The sequence below is a fragment of the Mauremys mutica genome, chromosome 1, assembly GCF_020497125.1.
Source record: "Mauremys mutica isolate MM-2020 ecotype Southern chromosome 1, ASM2049712v1, whole genome shotgun sequence".
Classification (NCBI taxonomy): Eukaryota; Metazoa; Chordata; order Testudines; family Geoemydidae; genus Mauremys; species Mauremys mutica.
In genome coordinates, this window is record NC_059072.1 from 137,023,673 (window position 1) to 137,045,509 (window position 21,837).

Here is a 21,837-nt window from a genome sequence, read left to right on the forward strand (position 1 = left end):
CTGCTACCTAGCCGAGGCGGACCAGCAGAGGCAGTGGAGGGAGCACAGCGAATGGGAGGAGAGGTGGCGTGAGGAACACAAGCAGGCGACTCAAGCAATGCTTGTACTACTGAGGGAGCAAACGGACACGCTCCGGCGACTTGTGTATGTTCTGCAGGTCCGCTGCAGGACAGAGCCCCCGGCAGTATCTCTGCAACCGCCCTCCCCCGCCACAAAGTCACATACCCCCCTCACCCTAAATAACCAGGAGGATGCCCGCCCTGGGCCGTGAATACTGTCACTGCACCCCAGCAGAGTGCTCAAGTAACCAAAAGCTCTCATACCCTACGTTTGCATAAGTCCTTCCCTTCCGGACTCAAACAAGTCCCAATCCCAGTCCCATCCCATAACTGTGTACTTAAGTAATAAAAATACTTTGCTGTTAAGTACTGTTTCCGTCATGTTTCCTCACTGAAGACTGTGTTTGAATGGGGTGCGTGGGGAAGTGCGTTGCTAATTGCATAGGACAGGCACCTTTCGCAGGGTACAGACACGGGGGCCGGATCAGCAGCGGGTAACACACACAGTGCAGTCAGCAGGCACCGTGGTCGGTATGGGAGGTGGTTTCCAGGTTCTGTGTGGGCGGTGGGGATGTGACTTTTTAGCGGGGGAGGTCGGGTACAGATCTTATACAGCGGTCCTTGTTGTGGACCGCTGAGTCACGCAGCAGAGGAATCTGTATCCGTCCTCCTCCGCCACAAGGCCACATAGCCGCCCGCACACAGAATCCCAAAAAGGAGGGATGGCAGGCTCCGTTGAAACAAGCAGTCCGGCAATGCGGACCGCTGTAGGAGCAGGAGCCTGTCATTCCTTAAGTTTAGAGGCGGTCTTTACATCAGCGCACACCCTACCCACCGCAGTCTGCGTTCCAGTTTTGACCCTTTAACGAAAAGTCATGAATAAAGAAACCTCTCCTCAGTAACAGTGTGACATGTATTTTATTTTTACACGTGTCTTGGAAGTGGAGGAAACGGGGAGAACGGGGTATTTAACCGAAGAGGAGAGTCAACAGTAACTGGGTAAAGAAACAGGGGCAGGTTCAGCTTCTCTGTAAAGAAACTGAACAGTCACAGGTCACGCTGCTCGCTGCTCGCTGGTATTTGAAGAGTTCCTTGTCGCTGTCCCAGTCGCCTGTATAGGGCTTCATGAGCAAGTGCATTAGCGGGCAGGCTGGGTCACCGAGGATCACTATAGGCAAATGCACATCCACAACAGTTATTTCGTGGTACGGGAAGAAACTACCTTCCAGCAGGCGTCTGAGCAGCCCACAGTTCCTGAGAACACATGCATCAGGAACCTTGCCCGGCCATCCGACGTTCATGTTGGTAAAACGTCCCCTATGGTCCCCCAGTGCTTGCAGAACCATTGAAAAGTAGCCCAATTTCTCAGCAGCTGAATGTGGAAGAGGTGGACGATAAAGTGCGAGGAGGAGAAAACGGCGAGGATCGCAGCGGGCTCCATGCTTGCAGTGCTGTGGCGTCCACGCTTTCACTGACCAGAAAAGTGCACGAACAGATTGCCCGCAGGCGCTTTCAGGGAGGGAGGGAGTGAGGGCGTGATTGACGGTTCAATGACGACAGTTACCCAAAACCACCCTCGACACATTTTTTCCCCCAGCAGGCATTGGGGGGAAATCCCAGAATTCAAATGGGCAGCGGGGACTGCGGGAACTGTGGGATAGCTTCCCACAGTGCACCGCTTCGAAAGTCGACGCCGGCCCCGTGAATGTGGACTCAGAAGTTCGAATTAGTGTAGTTAGTATGGATACACAAATTCGACTTCATAAGGTCGAATCCACAAATTCGAATTAAGTAGATTCGAAATAGTCCTGTAGTGTAGACAAGGCCTGAGCTAACTTTTCTTCAGGAATGTGCATGGTTACATCCATTTGAGATGGAGATAAGGATGCTGCAGTAGCTGCCAGATCACCTGCACTCTGACTAACTGGAAGATCAGGCATCTCTACTCTCATCCTCACTGGGGCCGGAAGGCTCACCGTGAACATTTGTGTCTCTGTATCTCAGGAGAGCTCCTTCCTGCTTAGACAGAAAAGCTTCCTTTGCTTTCTTTCCTTTTCTGAATGCTGCCCCAGCATCTTTCACTCATGACTGCTGTTCTATGCCAGCTAGAGTGGCTCTCAACACTCCGTTGAAGGGGACAAATAACCTGGCTGGTAGCAGGGTCTGAGTGAGGGAAGATATCAGCGTCTTAAGGGCCTACTCGGCTCCTGCTTCTTCAGTTGACTGCCTGTTCTCCTCAAGCGGGTTCAGGGAAGCAGCAGGAAATAGGAAGCTCCCTGACAAACTGGTGTTAATCAGTCCAGACTCCTGGGGGTGCTCGAGAGGTACATAAGAGGCTCCTTCTCCTCTCTCTCCCTGCAGCTCCTGTTGCTTTCTGTTATTCCCTCTCCCCTTTTCTCCTGTCTGCCTGTTATGTCTCTTGTGCCCCCCTTCCTGCAGCACAGCACTCCACCATCTCTGTGTGTCTGGTGACTGTAGACCCTGCCCCTGTTGCACAGCGACTCCTGGGACCCCCCTAGCCCATCAGCACTCGGCTCTCCTGCATTCTGCTGAGTGGCTGAGATCTGGGGGAACAGAAACCCTTTGTTAGAGATGGAAAATCTCCTCCCAGGAACACTCTGTCAATGGCTGCCAGAGGCCATCCCTGTGAAACCCCAAATGTGCAGCCCCTCGGATTCCCACAGGGGAGATCTCAGCTCATTCACTTGTCACCCGTGGCCGCAGTCTCTGACAGGGGGAATGAAGAGGTTTTTTTTTTGCCAATGGTCCCTTCTACAGCGCCCATAATGGGAGGAGTTTTGGTCTTGTGATGTGAGGCCCGGGTCTGAGAATCAGGGCTCCTGGGTTCTGGGGCTCTGGAAAGGGGTGTGGTCTAGTGGGTTGAGCTGGATTTGTTGACAGTGAGTGAGAGGGGCTTGTGCTGAAGGACCCTGGGTCAATTCCTGTGATGTCTACATGTGGCCACGATTTTACTTACCTCTCAATGTAGGTTATTTAGCCCATTCCTGGACACATGTGTTACATCTGCTGCTGGCCATCCCTGAGATGTAGGTCCTTCATCCACACAAGGACATGGCACATCAAGGTCAATCCAGCAGCTCCCATCCGGTCTTCACCTCCGCAATGGACGGCGAGCCCTAACCTGACCAGAGAAAGACAGGATGGTGATCTTCAGGGGAATCTGCTGGTGCTCCTGTATCCCCTGCTCCACCTGACACCCCGACACGCTAAGGGTTTTCCAAAGATACCACTAATCTCGGATAAACAAAGCAGCTGAGATGAGGTCAGTGTGGGTGGATTTACTGAGCAGACTGGTTCTAATGGAAGAACAGATTTCTCCCCTGCTCTGGGGAGATTCCCCTAGGAAAAGTCTCTGATGGTGGGGGTGGGGGCAATGCAAACTCTCAGCCCCTTGAATGGCAGGAAATCAGGACTCGGGGAGTTAAGGGGTGTCTCTGTCCTGCTGGACGGAGCAGATCTGGAGAGCAGGAAGAGCACTAGTGGCATTGTAGGAAAGACAGTGAATTCCACCTGTGAAGGTGGCTGAAGCTTCTGGCAGACTTTTGGGTTGTTCCCATCTGAGGAGGAGGATTTTGGCCAGCCCCAGGTCAGAGCTTTCAGTCACTTCAACCAGTGATTCTCTGGCACAGTTGATCTAAAGCAAATGAACTTTTCAGGCCTTGCCCCCATCTCTGACCCCCCTCGCACCTTGCATTGCCCTCTAACAGCCCTGTCCCTTCTCTTGATCCCTGCCAAGCCCAAATACACGGCCTAGCCCACGCTCCTCCTCTCTTAGAGCCTCTCCTCACATGATCCTCCCCTACCTTTGACAGACTGATCCCGGTGCCCTTTACCCAGCTCCTGGAGAAATCATGGCTCCTCAGGACAACCTGGGAGTGGGTGGTTCCAACCTCTGTGTGGGGTGCGTGGTTTTCCATCTAAGCATCACTGAGAGCCAGCACATCTCGATTTCGCAGGATGAGTGAAGTCTAGGAAGCGCTGCACTTCTTGAGGACTTCCAACTTCACCCCATTTATGAATGGCTTCCACCTTATTTGGATCAATCGTAACATCTTCTGGGGAGAGGATGTACCCCAAAAACTCTGTGGAGAGTTGGCTGGAGGTTCCGCTTTTCCAATTCTGTGTTGAGACCATGCTGCCGAAACCTCTCCAGGTTCGGATGTGCTGCGCGTGCTGCTCTGGGTTCTCCAAAAAGAGACCTATGTCACCTGAATAGATGACACTGTCCCCAAATACATCACTGATGAAGTGTTGCAAGGTCAGGGGACCGTTAGTTAGCTCAAATAGCATATAAGACCGTTAAAATGTCCATAGTGTGTTTTGATATCTGTCTTCCATTTGTCTCTTGCCCAAACAAGCGTTAGATTGGAAATCCTTGCAGATGAAGTTTGATGAAAACCTTTGCAGATTTCCTGTGAGCCAACAATTGTGGGATTCACAGCAGAGAGTAATGGTTTCAAATGATCACTTTGTTCAGGAGCTGATTGTCTAAAGAGAGGCGTAGCAGAGTCCCACATTTCTTCTTCCCAAAAAGGGCCTGTTCTTAGGACCGGTTTTCATGACTGTACGCAGGGAGATCCACTAATTCTGGTCCCAACAATGCGTAAATACAGGGAAAAGCAACTTTCAACCAAGGTGGCAGGTCAATAGGGCAGTCATAGTCCGGTCCAGAGGTAACGAGTCCACATTTCTTTCTAAGGTCTCCATGTAATCTTGGTATTTATCAGGAACGCCACCATCAATCAAACCCTAACCCCTTCCCTTTGACCCTCCCAAGCCCTACCCGTTGACCCCTTAGTCCCTCCCACCTGTCACCGGAAGTCCTGCCCCATGGAGGGTTTTAATTCTGGGGTCAAGGCGGCCACATGACTGGAAGCAAGGTGTGTCATGTGACCCCTCTAAGAACTCCTCCCACCACTCTCTATGAATCAGGATTCGTTTTGTCCCGAAAGGACTATCCCGAGAGGAGATTTGACTTCCGGTGTGGGGGTGACAGGTTCGGAAGTGGGTCATGTACCCCTCTAATAACTCCTCCCACAACTCTCTACCAATCAGGATGGGTTTCATCCCAGAAGGACCACCCTGAGAGGAGATTTGACCAATCAGGGTGAGTTCCGAGGTGGGGTGACCTGTCCAGAAGTGGGTCGTGTGACCCCTCTAAGAACTCCACCCACCGCCATCTACCAATTAGGATGGGTTTTGACCCAATAGGACTGCCCTAAGAGGAGATTTTGACCAATCAGGGAGAATTCCGGGGCAGAGTGACCCATCCCGAAGTGGGCCGTATGACCCCACTAGGAACTCCTCCCAAGGCCCTCTGCCAATCAGAGTGTAGCACCATTACCCCATAAGTCCCAGCACTGGACAGACGAGGCCATCTCTTACCAAGGACACATGTTTAAGAAATCGTGGAAAGGCTGCTGAGAGGAAACATGGACTCCTTCACGACCCTTGTGAGAACTTTGGACTCTGTCTTTGCCCCGAGGGTCTTTGACCATCCGCAGAGAAAGCGCTACATCAGCGACAGTCCCGAGGAGGAGGAGGGAGCGACTGAGAGGAGCCCTTCGGCCCAGCTGTTGATGAACCCAAAACCCAACTGCTTGTGAGACACCCCAATGAGCATGGTGGCCTCTCTTTGTCCACCCCCTTAGAGGTGGAGTGCGATTGAGGCTCGGGGGAGTCACCGGTGGACAAGGTGAACAGAAAAGATATCACACAGGTAAATGAATGATTAAGAAGCAATGGCTTCTTAATGGGTAAGGAACCGGGGGTTGTGTAAATCTAGAAACAAGCAGTGGGGTGCTTACACTGTTTCTGTTCTGAAAATCTCTCAACAGCTCTACAATGCCTTTCTAGATGGCCCGGAAGCCCTGGACAGCGTTGCATCAAGCAGGGAAGATGAACCGGGCTCACCTTGGTTTTGCTCAACGCCAATACAAATTGTTGAAGAGGACTCTGAGGATGATGGCCATGAGGTGTTTCGGAGGAGGCTTGGCATAGAAGCCAGTGCCACGTCGTGAGCATAAAAAAGTCATGTGGACTATTGTACGTGTTGCTTTTTATGCTGCCCTTAAGCACTGCCTTAGGGAAAAGCTTTGTGAAGATTGCGAGGGCCGTGTCATAGATGCGCCAGCCCAACGGCACCATGACTGGGTGTCTTGGACTTCAGTGGATATCAACTGCAAGCTCCAGGGCCTATGTGCTGAGCCGGGTTTGGAAAGCTGATTAAACACCGTTATTGCCAGAGGTTATGCTGTGCAATGTCTGTGCCTAAGCCAAGAACATTTAGCACAAGGGGGGACCTTGTTCAATGCTGTGCAATTGAGTGGAGCCCCTGACCGTGTTTTAAAGAAAATAACCTGCTTACAGTTGGAGTGGAAAAATTGCAGGCACCTTCTGGTTTGGTTATTTTCTTTAAAACACAGTCAGAATCTCCACTCACTTGCACAGCATTTCTCCAGTTATGGCAATCATGTGAACAAGGATGTGTATCACTAATTGTGGGTTTTTTGCTATAAAACCTGTTGAAAAATCTCTATTCAGGGGGACGCCAGTTCGCTGGTCCCCTCTTTCCTCCGCATGCTTGTAATAAAGGGGCCTCGGGCAATTCTGATCCAAACACAACGCGAGGTCATTTTTCCACGACACGGCGTGATATTGGCTGTCTAGTCCGCACAAAAAGTTACAGATCCCTGCTTAAGGAAAAGACTATTTGTAAGAAATCTAAAAGGATTCAGCTAGAGAATGGTGAGGGGACAAACACGCGATAGAAAACTTGGTAGCTGTAAATTTAAAAAAAAAAACCCTATTGAAAAGGGCTTTGTGACTATCTGTCTTTCTGTTCGAAGGCCTTTGGCCCTTAAGTGAGCTAATATTTTTAATGAAGCATCTTGGTTTGTTTTCAAGGAGCTGTATGTCTTTTAAATAAAAAATAAATTGTTTGTGAGAACCTAGCTCTTGGGGGTTTTGTGTGTAAAAGTGACCCATTTACAGCAAAAAGCTGAAATGTATGTTGTGGGAGGGGGGAAAAATCCTAAAAAACGTGCTTACAGTAAAACAAACAGGTTGTTTGAGTACAATAGAGTTGACTTATCCTGTTGAACTGAGTGGGTTTAACCACACTCCCCCCTCACAGAATAGCCAGCGTGACTGCGATTACTTACCCTTGTTGCCATAGGGTTAAATTTGATGGGGGTGGATGGTGAGTTCTGATTAATATGAAATGAAATAAAACCTCAGGAATTCGCAGATGCTCTTGGACAGTTTCAATATAACCCCTGGAGTTGGTGGAACACTATTGGACAGATTAAATTTGGCCCTGGAGTTGGTCGAATGCTATGGGTCATTCTTTCTGGAAAACACCCCCACCCCAAACTTTAAGTATGAAAGAAACGTGTTTTTAAGAAAAAACCCAAGCCCCAAGACATTCATTGAGATCTGCAAAGGGCCCCCCGCTTGGAAATGGGTACTGTTCAATACTCTAAGAAGGCCCCACAGAAAAAAATTATTTTAACTTACAGAAAAAAAGGAAAAAAAAAAAGCCCTGTTGAGCAGACAACTTGGTTCCCCCACCCCAGATCACCACAGGGGGTGCTATGGGACGGGTGCCTAAAGTCCTTAAGGATCTATTAGTTCAGAGCTGTGGGGATTAAATTAACCTGCTAGCTACTATGCTGAAGTCTGTTTGAAACAATGGGCTAAGATGGTATAAAAACCTCAGGTCTGTTGGAGACTGTCCTTTTCAACAAAAACTTTCTTGAAAGGCTGCTGGACGGCAGACAGAGGTAAGGCTTGCTGGCTTGAACTCTGAAACTATATATTGTACAGGGCCACCCGGAGGGGAGCAAGAGGGGCAATTTGCCCCAGGCCCCACAGGGGCCCCCACGAGAGTTTTTCGGGGCCCCTGGAGTGGGGTCCTTCACTCGCTCCGAGGGGCCCAGAAAACTCTTGCGAGGCCGGGCCCAGGAGCTTCTTCCGCTCCCATTCTTCGCCAGCGGGGGGTCCTTCCGCTCCGGAGAGGAAGGACCCCCCACTGGCGAATTACCGCCGAAGTGGGACCCGCCGCCGAAGTTCAGCTTGGTCTTGGGCGGTAATTCGGCGGCGGGGGGCCCTTCCGTTCTGGGACCTGCCGCCGAAGTGCCCTGAAGACCTGTGGCGGGGCCCCCCCCGCCGCCGAAGTGCCCCGAAGACCCGTGGCGAGGACCCCCCTGCTGCCGAATTACTGCCGAAGACCGGGCTGCACTTCGGCGGCGGGTCCCGCTTCGGCGGTAATTCGGTGCCGGGGGGGCCCCCGCTGCGGGTATTTGGGGCACTTCGGCGGCGGGTCCCGGAACGGAAGGGCCCCCCGCTGCCGAAGACTCCAGGCCCCCGGAATCCTCTGGGCGGCCCTGATATTGTATAATACCACTCTTTGCCCAGGCTGTCTTAGCAAAATAATGGTGCCTATCTTTATTGCAGCGTGATCTGCTTAGCATGGAACCAGTAACTTTAAGCTGCAGTTCACCACCAGGCCAAGATAAAAACCATTTTAACTATAGTTGTGCTTAATACTGTTTTAAAAAACTTTAGGTATTACACAGTTTGTATAGGGATTTGGTGGTAATAGTAACTAACATTTTCACTTGTTCTTTAACCTGAAGGCCCAAACACACATTGGGGAGAACAGAACAAGCATGTGCCTGCAACACATGATCCTTTAGTGAAAGGAAACTTTTTTGCAACTGACTTTTAAATGCATGGCAGGGTGTGGGGGGGAGTTATTGAAAAGTATATGGAGGCAAACTTGGTTTGGTGTGTTTCTAAAGCTGCTGATTTGTGTGTGAGAGAGATCTGGGCAAGACATAGGTGTAGGGTTTTTTAAAAGTATTTGGTTTGTTTCAAACTAAAAAGTTTTTTATTTACTGTGCATAATGTGATGTGTTTTTAAAAATGGGTTTGAGGCAATTGTGGGGAATCAGACTAACTAACCCAAAGGCCCAAGCACACATGGCTGGAAGACAGAACAAGCAGGGGCCTTTTAAATGCATGGGGGGAGCGGTTATTGAAAAGTATATGGCTGCAAACTTGGTTTGGTGTGTTTCTAAAGCTGCTGATTTGTGTGTGAGAGGGGTCTGTGCAAGGCATAGGTGTAGGGTTTAAAAGTACTTGGTTTGTTTCAAACCAACAGGGTTTTTTTCCTGTGCAAAATGTGGTTTGAAATGGATTTTAAAAGCAGTTTGTTTTTTATTCTGCAAAATGAGATGTATTTTAAATAATGTTTTTGAGATTTTTGTTGTTTGTTTGTTTGTTGTTTTTTGTTTTGTTTTTTAAGTGGCAGAAATAAACTCAAAACCTGTGTTTGTCGTACATCCTGAAATGGATGATTTGTTTTAAAGCTGTGACTTTTTAAACAGAAAAACACCCTAATGAATATTTAGTTTTTAAGTTTACAAGACGGTTTCATGTGTTTTATAATAATGCTGTTTGCTCCACAGTACGGTGAAAACATGAGAGATCCTTCGAGCAGAGGGAAAACAAGCTCAGAAGAAAAGGGAAAGAGACAGCTGAAAGGGAAAATTCACCAGCATCAGTGACTGATGGATGGATGAAGCCCAGTAAATATATTTTGCTTATTGGTTGGGTTGTTCTATGAGGTTTGTATTTTAAGTGAATACATAGGTGTGGGTGAGAAAGATGGTAAAGTTCAGTTTTGTAAAATGGTTCCCCCCACTCCACATAGGCATGGGCAACTTTTCTGACAATGCTTAGTCAGCGCTACAAGGACACCTCCTCCAGAACCACCAAAATACCAGGAATCTGCTTTGAGACCTTTAACAACGCAAAACAGCACAAGAGTGCAGATGAAGCATCCGGGCAGTCCAAATCTCATATCCATGAAACCCAAGGGCAAAACAAGAGTCTGGTATAAAAACAACCACACAACTACAACTCCAGTTCCTCAGCGGCCACTGCCACATGAAACCCTGAGAAAATGCCCACATTCACAAACCCGGAGCATGGGCACTAGGGGCTCTGAAAGTACACAGAACCACACACATTCACACACCCGGAGCACACGCTCGAGGGGCTCTGAACATGCACAGAACCACACACATTCACACACCCGGAGCATGTGCTCGAGGGGCTCTGAACGTGCGCAGAACCACACACATTCACAGACCCGGAGCATGCACTCGAGGGGCTCTGAACGTGCGCAGAACTATACACATTCACAAACCCAGAGCACACGCTCGAGGGGCTCTGAACATACACAGAACCACACACATTCACAAACCCGGAGCATGCGCTCGAGGGGCTCTGAATGTGCACAGAACCACACACATTCACAAACCCAGAGCACGCGCTCTAGGGGTTGTGAATAAAACACCAAGGACTGACAAACCATTCACTCAAAACCATAAGCTCGTCACCACTCCCCTATATTCTAGTATTTGGGAACAGTTTGATGGTTCATTCAGAAAACTGATGGACGCTGTGACCCCGGGGGGCTAAAAGAACGGCATTCTAAAAAGAGCTGGGAAAAAACTGATGCTTCGCTCAGAACACTGGTGACCTCTGTATCCTCAGGGGCCTAACGATCGACCGCAACTCGCTTACTGGATGCTGAAACGAGTCTGTTCTTCAAAGAACCAACTTAGCCGAATACTAAAAGGCTAAATCTGCGGGGAGCCCAGAGCCCTTTAAATTCCCCCCCGGCAGCTCCAGGAGCCGGGCTGGGGCTGGGATTTAAAGGGCTCACAGCAGGGGTGAAAGTAACTTCCAGGACTGCTGGAGTCCTGAGGGGGTATGGCCTCAACCGGAAGAGGTGGGGCCTCTCAAGATTTAAAGGTCCTGGAGCACCGGCTGTGTCTGGGAGCCGCAGGGCCTTTAAATCAACCCGAGGCTCAGGGGCAAATGAAAGGGCCCGGGGGTCTGGCCACCGCGGAGCCCCGAGCGCTTTAAATTCCCCCCGCAGCTCTGGCATCTGGGTTCGGGCGTGGATTTAAAGGTCCCGGAGCTCCCACGGCTGCGGGGAGCCTGAGCCTTGCCAGGCTGGGGCCAGGATTTGAAGGGCCTGGAGCTCCTGCCGCTGAGGGGACCCCCGAGCCCTTTAAATCCTGGCCCCAGCCCAGCCGCCAGAGCTGCAGGGGGGATTTAAAGGACTCTGGGCTCCCTGCAGATGCCAGAACTCTGAGCCCTTTAAATTCCCCCTGCAGCTCTGGCAGCTGGGTTCGGGCGTGGATTTAAAGGGCCCGGAGCTCCCATGGCTGCGGGGAGCCTGAGCCTTGCCGGGCTGGGGCTGGGATTTGAAGGGCCCGGAGCTCCTGCCACTGAGGGGACCCCCGAGCCCTTTAAATCCTGGCCCCAGCCCGGCCTCCAGAGCTGCAGGGGGGATTTAAAGGACTCTGGGCTCCCTGCAGCTGCCGGAGCTCTGAGCCCTTTAATTCCTGGCCCCAACCTGGCTGCCGGAGCTGCAGGGGGAGGGAAGGGCAGATTTAAAGGGCTCTGGGCTCCGCGCAGCCGTGGAAGCTCCGGGGCCTTTAAATCCATGCCTGAACCCAGCTGCCAGAGCTCCGGGGGGAATTTAAAGGGCTCAGGGCTCCGCGGCGGCCAGACCCCCTGGCCCTTTAATTGGCCTCTGAGCCCCGGCTTGATTTAAAGGCCCTGGGACTCCCAGCCACAGCCGATGCTCCAGGACCTTTAAATCTTGAGAGGCCCCACCTCTTCCAGTTGAGGCCATGCCCCCTCAGGACTCTGGCAGTACCGGTAAGTCCTGTAAGTTACTTTCACCCCTGACTTAATCATTCCATTACCTGTGTTCACCTTGTGCGCCGGTGACTCCCCTGAGCCACAATCACATTCCACCTCTAAGGGGGTGGACAAAGAGAGGCCACCATACTCATCGGGGTATCTCACAAGCAGTTGGGTTTTGGGTTTGGGTTCCGGCGTATCCATCAATGGCTGGGCCAAAGAGCTCCCCTCGGTTGCTCTCTCCTCCTCCTCGGGACTGTCGCTGATGTAGCGCTTTGTCCACGGATGGTCAAAGACCCTCGGGGCAAAGACAGAGTCCAAAGTTCTCACGGGGGTGGTGAAGGAGTCCAGGTTTCCTCTCAGCAGCCTTCCCACGATTTCTAAAACACGTGTCCTTGGTAAGAGATGGCCTCGTCTGTCCAGGGCTGGGACTTATGAGGTGATGGTGCTGCACTCTGATTGGCAGAGGGCCCTAGGAGGAGTTCTTAGTGGGGTGATATGGCCCACTCCCAGACGGGTCACCCTGCCCCAGAACTCGCCCTGATTGGTCAGAATCTCCTCTTGGGGTGGTCCTGTCAGGACAAAACCGATCCTAATTGGTCGAGGGCAGTGAGAGAAGTTCTTAGAGGGGTCACAAGACCCACGTCGGGACAAGGTCACCCTCCCACCCCAGAACTCGCCCTGATTGGTCAAATCTCCTCTTGGGGTGGTCCTTTTGGGACGAACCCCATCCTGATTGGTAGAGGGTGGTGGGAGGACTTCTTAGAGGGGTCACATGACACACCTTGCTTCCAGTCATGTGGCCGCCTTGACCATGAAGTAATACCCCCATGAGGCGGGACTTCCGGTGACAGGTGGGAGGGACTAAGGGGCCATGGGGCGGAGTTAGGGTTTGATTAATGGTGGGGCCTTTCTACTACTGCCAGCTGTTGAGTATGTCCAGGCAGAACCAGAGCCAGTGTCCATGTCCAGGCCAGAGGTCGAAGCCGGGTGGTCAGAAGTATGAGCGAAAGTCCATATACACACAAAGGTCGAATCCATGCAGTCGAAATCGGAGGGGTTGGGGAAGATCAGGAGGAGGAGGAGGCAATGCTGTGGAGCGGGTGGGTGGAGGGCCTGGAGCGAGGCTAGAGAAAGGCAAGGAGAATACTGAGCCGGGGTTCATAACCCAAATCTGGAACCAAGAAGGGTCACGCCAAAGTCATAGCCAGAGACCGGAGTCAAGAATCCAGCCAGAGTCAACAGTGAGAAACCAGAGGGCAGGGCAGGGGTTACATGCGGGCGGGAATGAGGATGACTTACTGGAGCCTGGAGACCCCTCATCGGGGGACTATGTGCCAGGACCCCATCACCCTCTCTGTTCATTTCACACTCACACCCGCCCTAGACCGAGGGGAGAATAAAAGGCAGAAGCGAAGGTGTCCCTGGGGGAAAGGCTCTAGGCCGGGACCCAGTCCACTTCCCAGATCTACACCCAGGATTGTGTGACTAGGCCCACAGCCCTTCCTCTACGTCTCAGTTCCCACCTGCCAGATGGGGAGGATCCTCCCCTGCCCCAGGGTGTTCGGGGAGAGTTTCATTCCTGGCTGGGAAGGGCTCAGATACCAGGTGGGTGGATTGGGCCCCAGGTGGGGGATGGTCGGACATTTGCTGCGTCAGGGGTGACACGGGGTCATGGAAAGGTCTGAGCCATGATGACAGGGGAGGGGCTCCATGTCAGGCCACCCCTCCCAGACTGCAATGGCTATTGAGCATAACCCCTGGTTCTGCGGATGCTCTCACTTCTGGGCCAGCCCCACAGCCTGATTCTTCCAAACCAGTATCTGGCCTGGCCCCAGCTCCAGTGGTCGGGGTGGGGCAGGGTGTTCAGAGCGAGGTGCTCGGCTTTGGTTTCTCTCAGTGCTGTGGGCTCTATGGCCGCTCCCCCCAGCCCTTCCCGCCCCAGGCACAGTGAGACAGAGCAGTACCTGCGGCAGGGGGTGGGAGCTGGTCATGTGAAGTGTGTGGGGGGGTCTTCAATGCTGCCCCACTGAGCACAGCCCCTGCAGTGCTTCTGGCACCTGGCCCAAGACCCTGATGTTAAATAGATGTACCATGATGTTGGCTGTAATGTCCTCCTGTTGCAAGGGAACAAGGATCAATCAGAGATTCCCACACCCATGAGAACTAAGGGTATTAACGGCACCGGGAGCCAGCAAAATTTCCTCCCCATGTCTCAGGGACGGATTCCCCCACCCAACCCCTGGGACGAAATCTTGTCTCTTCTCTAGTGATTTCCATCCCCTCTCCCACCATTGTGGAATGAACTCCTGCCCCCACTCCTCTCAGTCCCCCTGAGAGCTGTTCTACCTCCCAACCCATCTGGGGATTCAGCTCCGCTCCCCAGAGTCGCCTCAGCCACCCTCACCCCCTCCAGCTGAGGGGCTGGGAGGCTTTGGGCAGTAGTGCTGTGGGTGAGAGGAAGTGGACACCTTTCCCCAAGGGATCCCCATGTCCTTAACGTGATGCCATGGGCAGTGGCTCTGGTGAATGGGGCACTTAAGCAGCCTCTGCTGACTGACTCCTCCAGTTCTCCCAGAGCAGGTGGGGGCTGGGATAACATGATACCAGAGCTCTAGGAACCGGCCTGAGGCCCGGAGGGGTAGGAAAGGCTCACAGAGGTGGCTAGGGGAGTTGGCAGCCCCTAGCATGAGCAATGGCAGTGTGTCATGTTGATGTGACGCCTGTTAGGAAATAGCCTTGCTGGAGAGCTGGGTCTGCCCTGCTTTGAGCTGCTCAGGGGACAAGCTGGCACCGACCAATGGCACCTGCCTGGGTTCATCCTCTCCTTGCTCCCTGGTCAGCGCATGGGGATGGGATGGGAGTGATTTTCAATGGCCTGGAGGTGAAAGGCCCTGGGGGTCTCTCCCCAGGTGACCCCTCTTTGGTTACCTCGTCCTCTAGCAGCTGGCCAGCTTCCCCCAAGATGGAATAGGTCAGCACCAGGCCAGCCTGGCTGACACGGAGGAGGGGGTGGTGGATGGCCAGCAGCCCCGCCTGGAGGAAACTGCTCTTCTGGTCTTCGGTGAATATTTCTCCGAAGACCTAAAACCAAAAGAACCAGAGCCCTTGCAATGGCCCAGAACCAGGCTCCAAATCCCTCTAGTGTCTCATAAGGTGGAGAAGAGTCCTGGGGCAGCCAACCTTTGGGGTCCCATGGACCAGGAACCCCCTTCAGTAGGAGGCTGCAGGCACTGAGGCCTCAAATAGCTCTTATGGAGCAGGATTCACCGCAGGTGCCATGAGATGCTGGGAATGTATCTGCACGCTCTGGAACCCAGCTCACACAGACAACGCAGGAGCCCTACTGCTCTCAGCAGCGATAGCTCCTGCAGCTCACCCACTGGAAGTTCGGGGTCTTTTAGATCTGGTTCATTCCCACGCCTCACCCCACGGACATTCCCAGGAGCCTCACATACTCTGTGGAAATAAGGAGCAGGCTCTTGCCCTGTGTCCATGACACACTCACTGCAGCGGGAGACAGCTCCACACCTGAGCTGCTGCAATGCACTGGCGGAGAGTCCTTACCTCTCCCACCCTGGCCAGGTTTCTATACCCCAGGCGCTCGGGGTCCTGGAGCCCGTCCCGGCACCACAGGTCTGGTGCCTCTCTGGTGTTGAGCCCTGGGGGAGAAAGACACACCCATTGGGGAGGTTTGGCCTTCCGCTTCCAGTGCCTGTTTCCTTCTGGGTGCACACTGGCCAGGCTCCTCGTGGAATCCACGGCCCAATGGAATCGCAGGGTCCATGCCAGGCGGGTTAGTACCAGAAGGGGGATTTGTTTCAGCCATCACAGTAATCATGTGACCCTTACGGTCATTGTGCTCTGCGAGTGGGTGCCTGTTATTGGGGGTGTCTAATACTGAGAACCCCCCACACCCACTGAAGTCAGGATCTGGCCCTGGCTACCCGACTGGTGATACCCTACAAGCTTTGTGTCCATCCCCTGTGGTGCCTGCTCCTCCTGCCCCTGCCCTCATGATGGGCTCTTTCCCTCCATGTGTCTCAATAGCTCCGTTCCTGTCCCCTCATGAGCTGGCTACCCTGTACGGGGGTGGGCTGATTTCCCTGGGCTGGGGGACAGAGCAGGGCTCTGAGATAAAGCAGCCAATTTCCCTGGCACTTTCACACTCATCTCCCTACTTCAGAGAGAGGGGGAGAGAAAGAGTCACCATCTAAGCTGGGGTCGGTCTCAGAGGTGGGGGCTTCTTTCTGTAGGGTCCCACTGCCCAGCAGAGGGAGTCTCAGAGGAGGGCCCTTGTTTCTATTGGGGTTCCTCTTCCTCGCTACAGTGGGTCTAAGCAGAGAGGCCTTAGTTCTAGAGGCGTCCCAATGGCCAGCTGGAGCTAGTCTCCCAGAGGCTTGTTTCCATGGGGTCCCATTGCCCAGCTGGGTTTCTTACCCCTCTTCTGGAGCAGGAGCCTCTGCAGCCAATATATCCCACCCCTGGCTTGCCGACTGATGTCACTGGCTGGGTGGGATATGTAGAGACCCAGCTGCAGCACGAATTCGCCTGCCTTGGAGAAGGTGGAGGAGCTCTGGTTGAAGGAGGAGGAGAGGGGAATCCATCAACATTCTCCCTTCAGCTCCCCAGTGTCCCTAGACCTGAGCTCTGCTCCCACCCCTCTGTAGGAGGCGCTGGGGGAGAGGAGCGAGAGCCCTCTTCCTCTCTGCCCCCAAGGGAGCTCGGAGCAAAGGGAGCAGGGCAAGGGTCCTCGCTGAGCACTCGCTGCCTCGCTGCTCCAGAATAACAAGGGCCCTGAGGCCAGGCACGACCCTGCCAGCCAGCGTCCTATGGAACGCAGTCCCTTATGGACCCAGGGGGGACCAATTAGCCAGGGGATGAGGAACTTGACTCTGCAGGAGGCTGGGGTCTGCAGGAGGCTGGGGTCAGAGGTCACTTACGTCAAATCCAGGCAGGGAGGTGGCAAACTGGAGCAGGGCTGGTCTGTACGGCCCTGGCTCTCTCCTGGGTGTTTTTTGACTGGAGAGAGAGATGGATGTGCTGCGGGAGAAGGAGGCAGGGGAGGGTCAGCAGGCAGGTGTACATGCTCTACAAATGAGCCTCTCCCCCTCCCCAAGGGGCTGAGACTTTGTGCTCAGGGTGGAATCGCCGAGCCCTGGTCGCAGAGCTTGAAAAGGGGGTTCGTGACACTGCCCATGTCTTGCTGGGCACAAGCTCCTTGTCTCTCCAGGCTGGGACAATGGTCAGTCGTGGGGCTGGTCTATTTGCTCTGAACCCCTGATCCATGAACAGCACGTCAGGATCAAGGCACATGCCCTGGACCCCAGACCCCAACTGCAAAGGCCTTGGTAGGATGGACGGAACAGCCGTGACGACAATCCCTCCGGGAACTGCAGTGTCCCTAGGACAGAAGAGCTGATTCCCTGAGGCTCCTCCTGTATCTCAGGGTCTCCCTAGAGAGGAGCCAGTGACTTTTCTCTGAGGCTCATGTCCTGTATCTCACAGAGGTTTCAGTCTCACAGGCCCCAGCCAGGCCTGGTGCTCACTGTTAGTGCTTAATGCAACCGTGCAGAGCTTTGGCTGACACTCCCAGCTCCTTCCCCCTGCACTGGCAGCTCTGGGAACGTGTGGCGGCTGGGTCCAAGCTGGGAGGACACAATGGAACCGTGGTTCTTCTAGTCTCTCCTTTGCTGCCCTCCCACAGGGTTCAGGGGCAATTCCACCCCAGACCGTCCATTCTACTCACCTCCAGGAGGTGCTGCAGCTTCTCCATGGTGGGGTCTCTGTCAGCCGGACCCTGAGGATGGTGTCCAGGCTCCGCGAATAGCGGTTGTGCAGAGTCTGCAAGAAGAGGGATCACCCATCAGTTATGGGACATGGGGCTACACCAGTCAGGGGACAATTAGGAGGATTCTCCAGGAGCCCTGGCAAGACTCAAAAGGCACATCGTGGCCTCTCCCATTCACATCACTCCAGGGACACTTAGCAAGAGTTCATGGCCAGATGCCTGCTGCCTCGTCAATCCTTGCTCTTAGCAGTTCTCTGTGCAGGGCCTGGTACCCAGCAGAGTATGGACCAGCCAAACTGCAATGGGTGGGAGGTAGGATCCCCGGGAGAGTCCAGGCAGGAGATCAGAGAATGAGGAGAGGAGGGAAGGCTGGGATCAGCCACGGAGGGGTAACGCAATCCCCTCTGAACCCCTGATCCATGAACAGCACGTCAGGATCAAGGCACATGCCCTGGACCCCAGACCCAAACCAGCTCCAGGGCTCAGGACCTCCATGGGGTTGGACAGGGAAAGCCGCTCCCTTCCCGAAACCAGTGTCATCCTGCACAGACAGGGGTTCTAACTTGGACAGTGTCTGCGGGGACCTTGGCCAGTGTGGGACAAATGTCCCCACTTTGGGGTGCCAGATAACAGAGGAGATGTGTCCTCCCATTGGGGTGAGGGATTCTCTGGTACAAGACCCCCTGCCTGGGTGGTGATGGAACAAGGAGCAGGACAGACTTGGTGGCAGCGCAGCTGGGGGATTTTTGTACCTCAGCTCTGCCCTGGAGGTGCTGCTGGATCACCATGATGGTATCTTCATCAGGGGACAAATCCTGCTCCTCCTCCTCCTCCTCAATGTACTCCTCCTCTTCCTCCTCCTCAGCCCACGACACCTGGGCACTGGGGGTGTCTGCACCAGGGAGGGAAGGAGAAAGTTTAATCCCTTCTGCTGCTGGGGGGATGCAGTGGACAGAGAAGGCTCCATGTTTCCCCTTTCTCTGTAAGGAGCCCCATGGCAGCGAGGGCCCCACCCTGCCCCTCCCAGAGACGCCCTCAGCCCCATCAGCCTCAGGGCCCCATGGCAGTCAGCCCCCCCCTGCAACATGATCAGGGGAGGCTGGAGCTCCCCAACTCCGCCCAGCATCCCCTGCCATGGGGCGTGGCTGTGCCACCCCCACTGGTTTTAGTGGGGCTCACATGGGTCAGTCCCGGCGCCTTGGCGAGCAGATGGGCACAGGGTGTTACCAGTCCCCCACCGCCCCAGTCCTCCTCCCTTTCCCCTGGGTCTCCCCTCACCTCCAAAGAGGGAGCCTTGAAACTCAGGGCTGCCAGACCCCACGGAGGAGCTGCTGGCCCCGCAGGAGTATGCAGAGCTGCTGGTGTTTGTCGCGCAGTCGCTCAACTCCTGCTCTGGGCTGGCAGGAGGCTCCTCTATGGCCAGGGTGGGGCTGGCGGGAGGCTCCTCTGGGGCCAGGGTGGGGCTGGCGGGAGGCTCCTCTGGGGCCAGGGTGGGGCTGGCGGGAGGCTCCTCATGGGCCAAGGTTGGGCTGGCGGGAGGCTCCTCTGGGGCCAGAGTGGTACTGGCGGGAGGCTCATTGGTGGCCAGGGTGGTACTGGCGGGAGGCTCCTCGGGGGCCAGGGTCGGGCTGGCGCAGGGCTCTTCAGTTGCCATGGTGGTGGACGGCTCCTGCTGGGCCCTGGGGCGCAGCTCCTGGCTCCTTGGCTTCCTGCGAAGGAAGCCCCAGAGCTGCCTTCCCCGGCTCCTGCCCTCTCCTGGCTCTCTCCTCCATAGCTGAACCCGGGGCCACCTCCATTTTGGCCCAGAAGGTGCCTCAGGATCAGCTAGGGGAGCTGGTGTCGTCCTCCTCCTCCAGCATGTGACGCAGCTCCTCTCTTTCCCCTGGCCACAAGCCTCTTCCCCGCCCGCGGGGTCAGAGGGGCCGCTCTCCTCCTGGGAAGGCTGGCTGATGTTTACTGCTGGCTCTGGAGCCACCTGCCCGGCCTTCCTCCTGAGTATCCGCCTTATTCGCTCCATCCTGGAACTGAGTGGGGAGCAGCCATGAGTCTGCCTTCAAAGCAGCCTCTCATTAACGAGCCTGCCTGCTCCCCTGCCCACCTCCCCTCTGCTGAGGCAATTTCTCCTCCCGGCACATCCCACCCCAGGGCACAGGAACCCTCAACTTGGGGAACAAACCCTGACAAGGGATGGGCTGGGAGTCCTAGTGGTGGGATATTCCCACCACACTGGGGATGGCTCTGGAGAACTCCACTTACTTGCTTTAGATCGGATGGAGTTGGATGGCAGATGCTCAGGGTTGCTCCTCCCTTCACCCTCCTCGATCTCCTGCACCCAGGTGGCCTGCAACGGGTGCCGCACAATGCCCTGCCAGCAGGGCAAGGGGTAGAAACCAGAGATCGAAACTGGCTGTGAAAACAATACAATGCCACTAGCGGAACACTCCTGGGACACTCCATAGCTGTACCGGGGCCACCTCCATTTGGGCCCAGAAGGTGCCTCAGGGTCAGCTAGGGGAGCTGGTGTCTTCCTCCTCCTCCAGAAAGCCAGAGCTGGGACGTGCCATCAGGACTCTATTCCCAGTCTCCCTGGCTCCGAGTGTGACCTGTTGTAGTGACTGACGGATTTGCTCCTTGTCCCTCATCCAAAGCCAATAACACATCTCTGTATTTTCAGTCATGAGTTAGACCTTCTCAGCACTCCTCTGTCTCCCGCAGCCCTCAGGTGTTCCTTGGATTAGGGAGGCTTGGATGCTAAGAGAATTGGAATTATTTTACTGGCTTCCTGGGTGTTACTAGCCCATGAGGGTCTCAGTCTGGCTCGTAAGGCCTACACTCCCAGACACTAGAGATGAGGATGGGCTGATTTCATCCAAGTTTTTTGTATTTGCATTTTTGAATTATTTTCCTAATGAAAGATTGATTCTCATGAAATCTTAGAGCTGGCAGATGACAGAACAAGGAGCAATGATCTCAAGTTGCAGTGTGGAAGGCTTGGATATTAGAAAAACTTTTTCACTAGGAGGGTGGTGATGCCTTTGAATCTGCTAGGATAGAGTCCCTTATCTTGTATCTATATCTAGAGCCTATATTTTTTCTTACCTTCTACACAGATGACAATGTCTTTGAAAAAAATCCACACGGGAATGACAAACACACGCACTGAATCTCCTGCACACCAATGTCTTTTGGTCCTCAGCGAGAGACCGCGAGATGGAGGCTTGCTGCAGCAAGGCTACAGGGCTCTCCGAGGTTCCCCCTGCCCCACATCCCTGTCCTGCCTGGCTGTTGTCAAGGGAGCTCTGTGAGGTCACAGACGCCTCATCATCTTTGCCCAATAGGCTGAGTTCCTGCCAAAGGCCTTTGTGAAGTCACTGCCACACCCACCTTTCCCTGGCAGGCCTGATGTCTGCCCCTGGCCAGCCCAGCTGGATGTTTGAGCTGCACCCCGGATCACCCCACTTGCTCATTATTGATTCTGGGGAGCAAGCAGGCTACCCAGTAAAACAGCAGAGTCTGTTCCTCACCCCACACTGAGCTTTTAATAGAGGTTATGAAACAATTCGATCTCCTAATCTGGCCTCTATTTCACAGGCTATGAAATTTCACACACTTTGCACCATATGAAGCCCAATTACTTGTAATTCACTAAAAGGCACCTTCCAGAATGACAGGCAGTTGTGACGTGAAGACACCAGGAAACCGAGACTCCACCTCTCCCCATCCTGCAGGGAGCCCCCCAGCCAGGAGAACCCAGTAGGGGCCTCCTAGCTGTTTCTCTGCGAGGCTGGGGACAGGACTTCCTCTCCGTGGGGATATCAGATGCACTGCAGAGGCAATGCAGAAGTGAGTGCGCTGCATCAGCCCAGCGTTGGGCTCAGGGCTTTGGTCTTGGCAGCTTCTGCTCCAGTCACGTCTCTGGGTGCCCGGACTCAGAGCTTCTGGCCCCCCGTGGGGTCAGCCAGTGCTGGGGCACAGGACTCAGGACTTTCATGCCCCTCCCCACGCCTGCCGTCACTCTGGGTGCCTGGGCTCCGGACTTCTGCCCAGCCTCTGCAGCGGGGGCTCGGGGCTTCCCTTGCAGTTCCTTCTGGGGCTCAGGGGTCCATTCCTCTGGATGCCCCAAAAATAGTAGGAGCCGAGGTGCTCCCAAGTAGTAGATAGGAGCTGAGGTGCTCCCAACAGCAGGGACCCACCTGCACATCTGGGAACCTCCTCTAGCTTCAGAAAGGTTGCTGG

The 21,837-nt window shown here is 54.2% G+C and overlaps 1 long non-coding RNA gene across 1 annotated transcript; it reads right to left on the reverse strand.

Moving 5' to 3' along the window:
- Window positions 1-17,559: 17,559 nt before the first annotated feature.
- LOC123365198 lies at window positions 17,560-20,834 on the reverse strand. The gene is made up of 4 exons (XR_006577472.1): window positions 20,701-20,834; window positions 19,858-20,008; window positions 18,354-18,493; window positions 17,560-17,654 (listed from the first exon to the last, which is right to left on the reverse strand). It is a non-coding gene; the product is annotated as an uncharacterized LOC123365198 (long non-coding RNA).
- Between the last annotated feature and the right edge of the window lie 1,003 nt (window positions 20,835-21,837).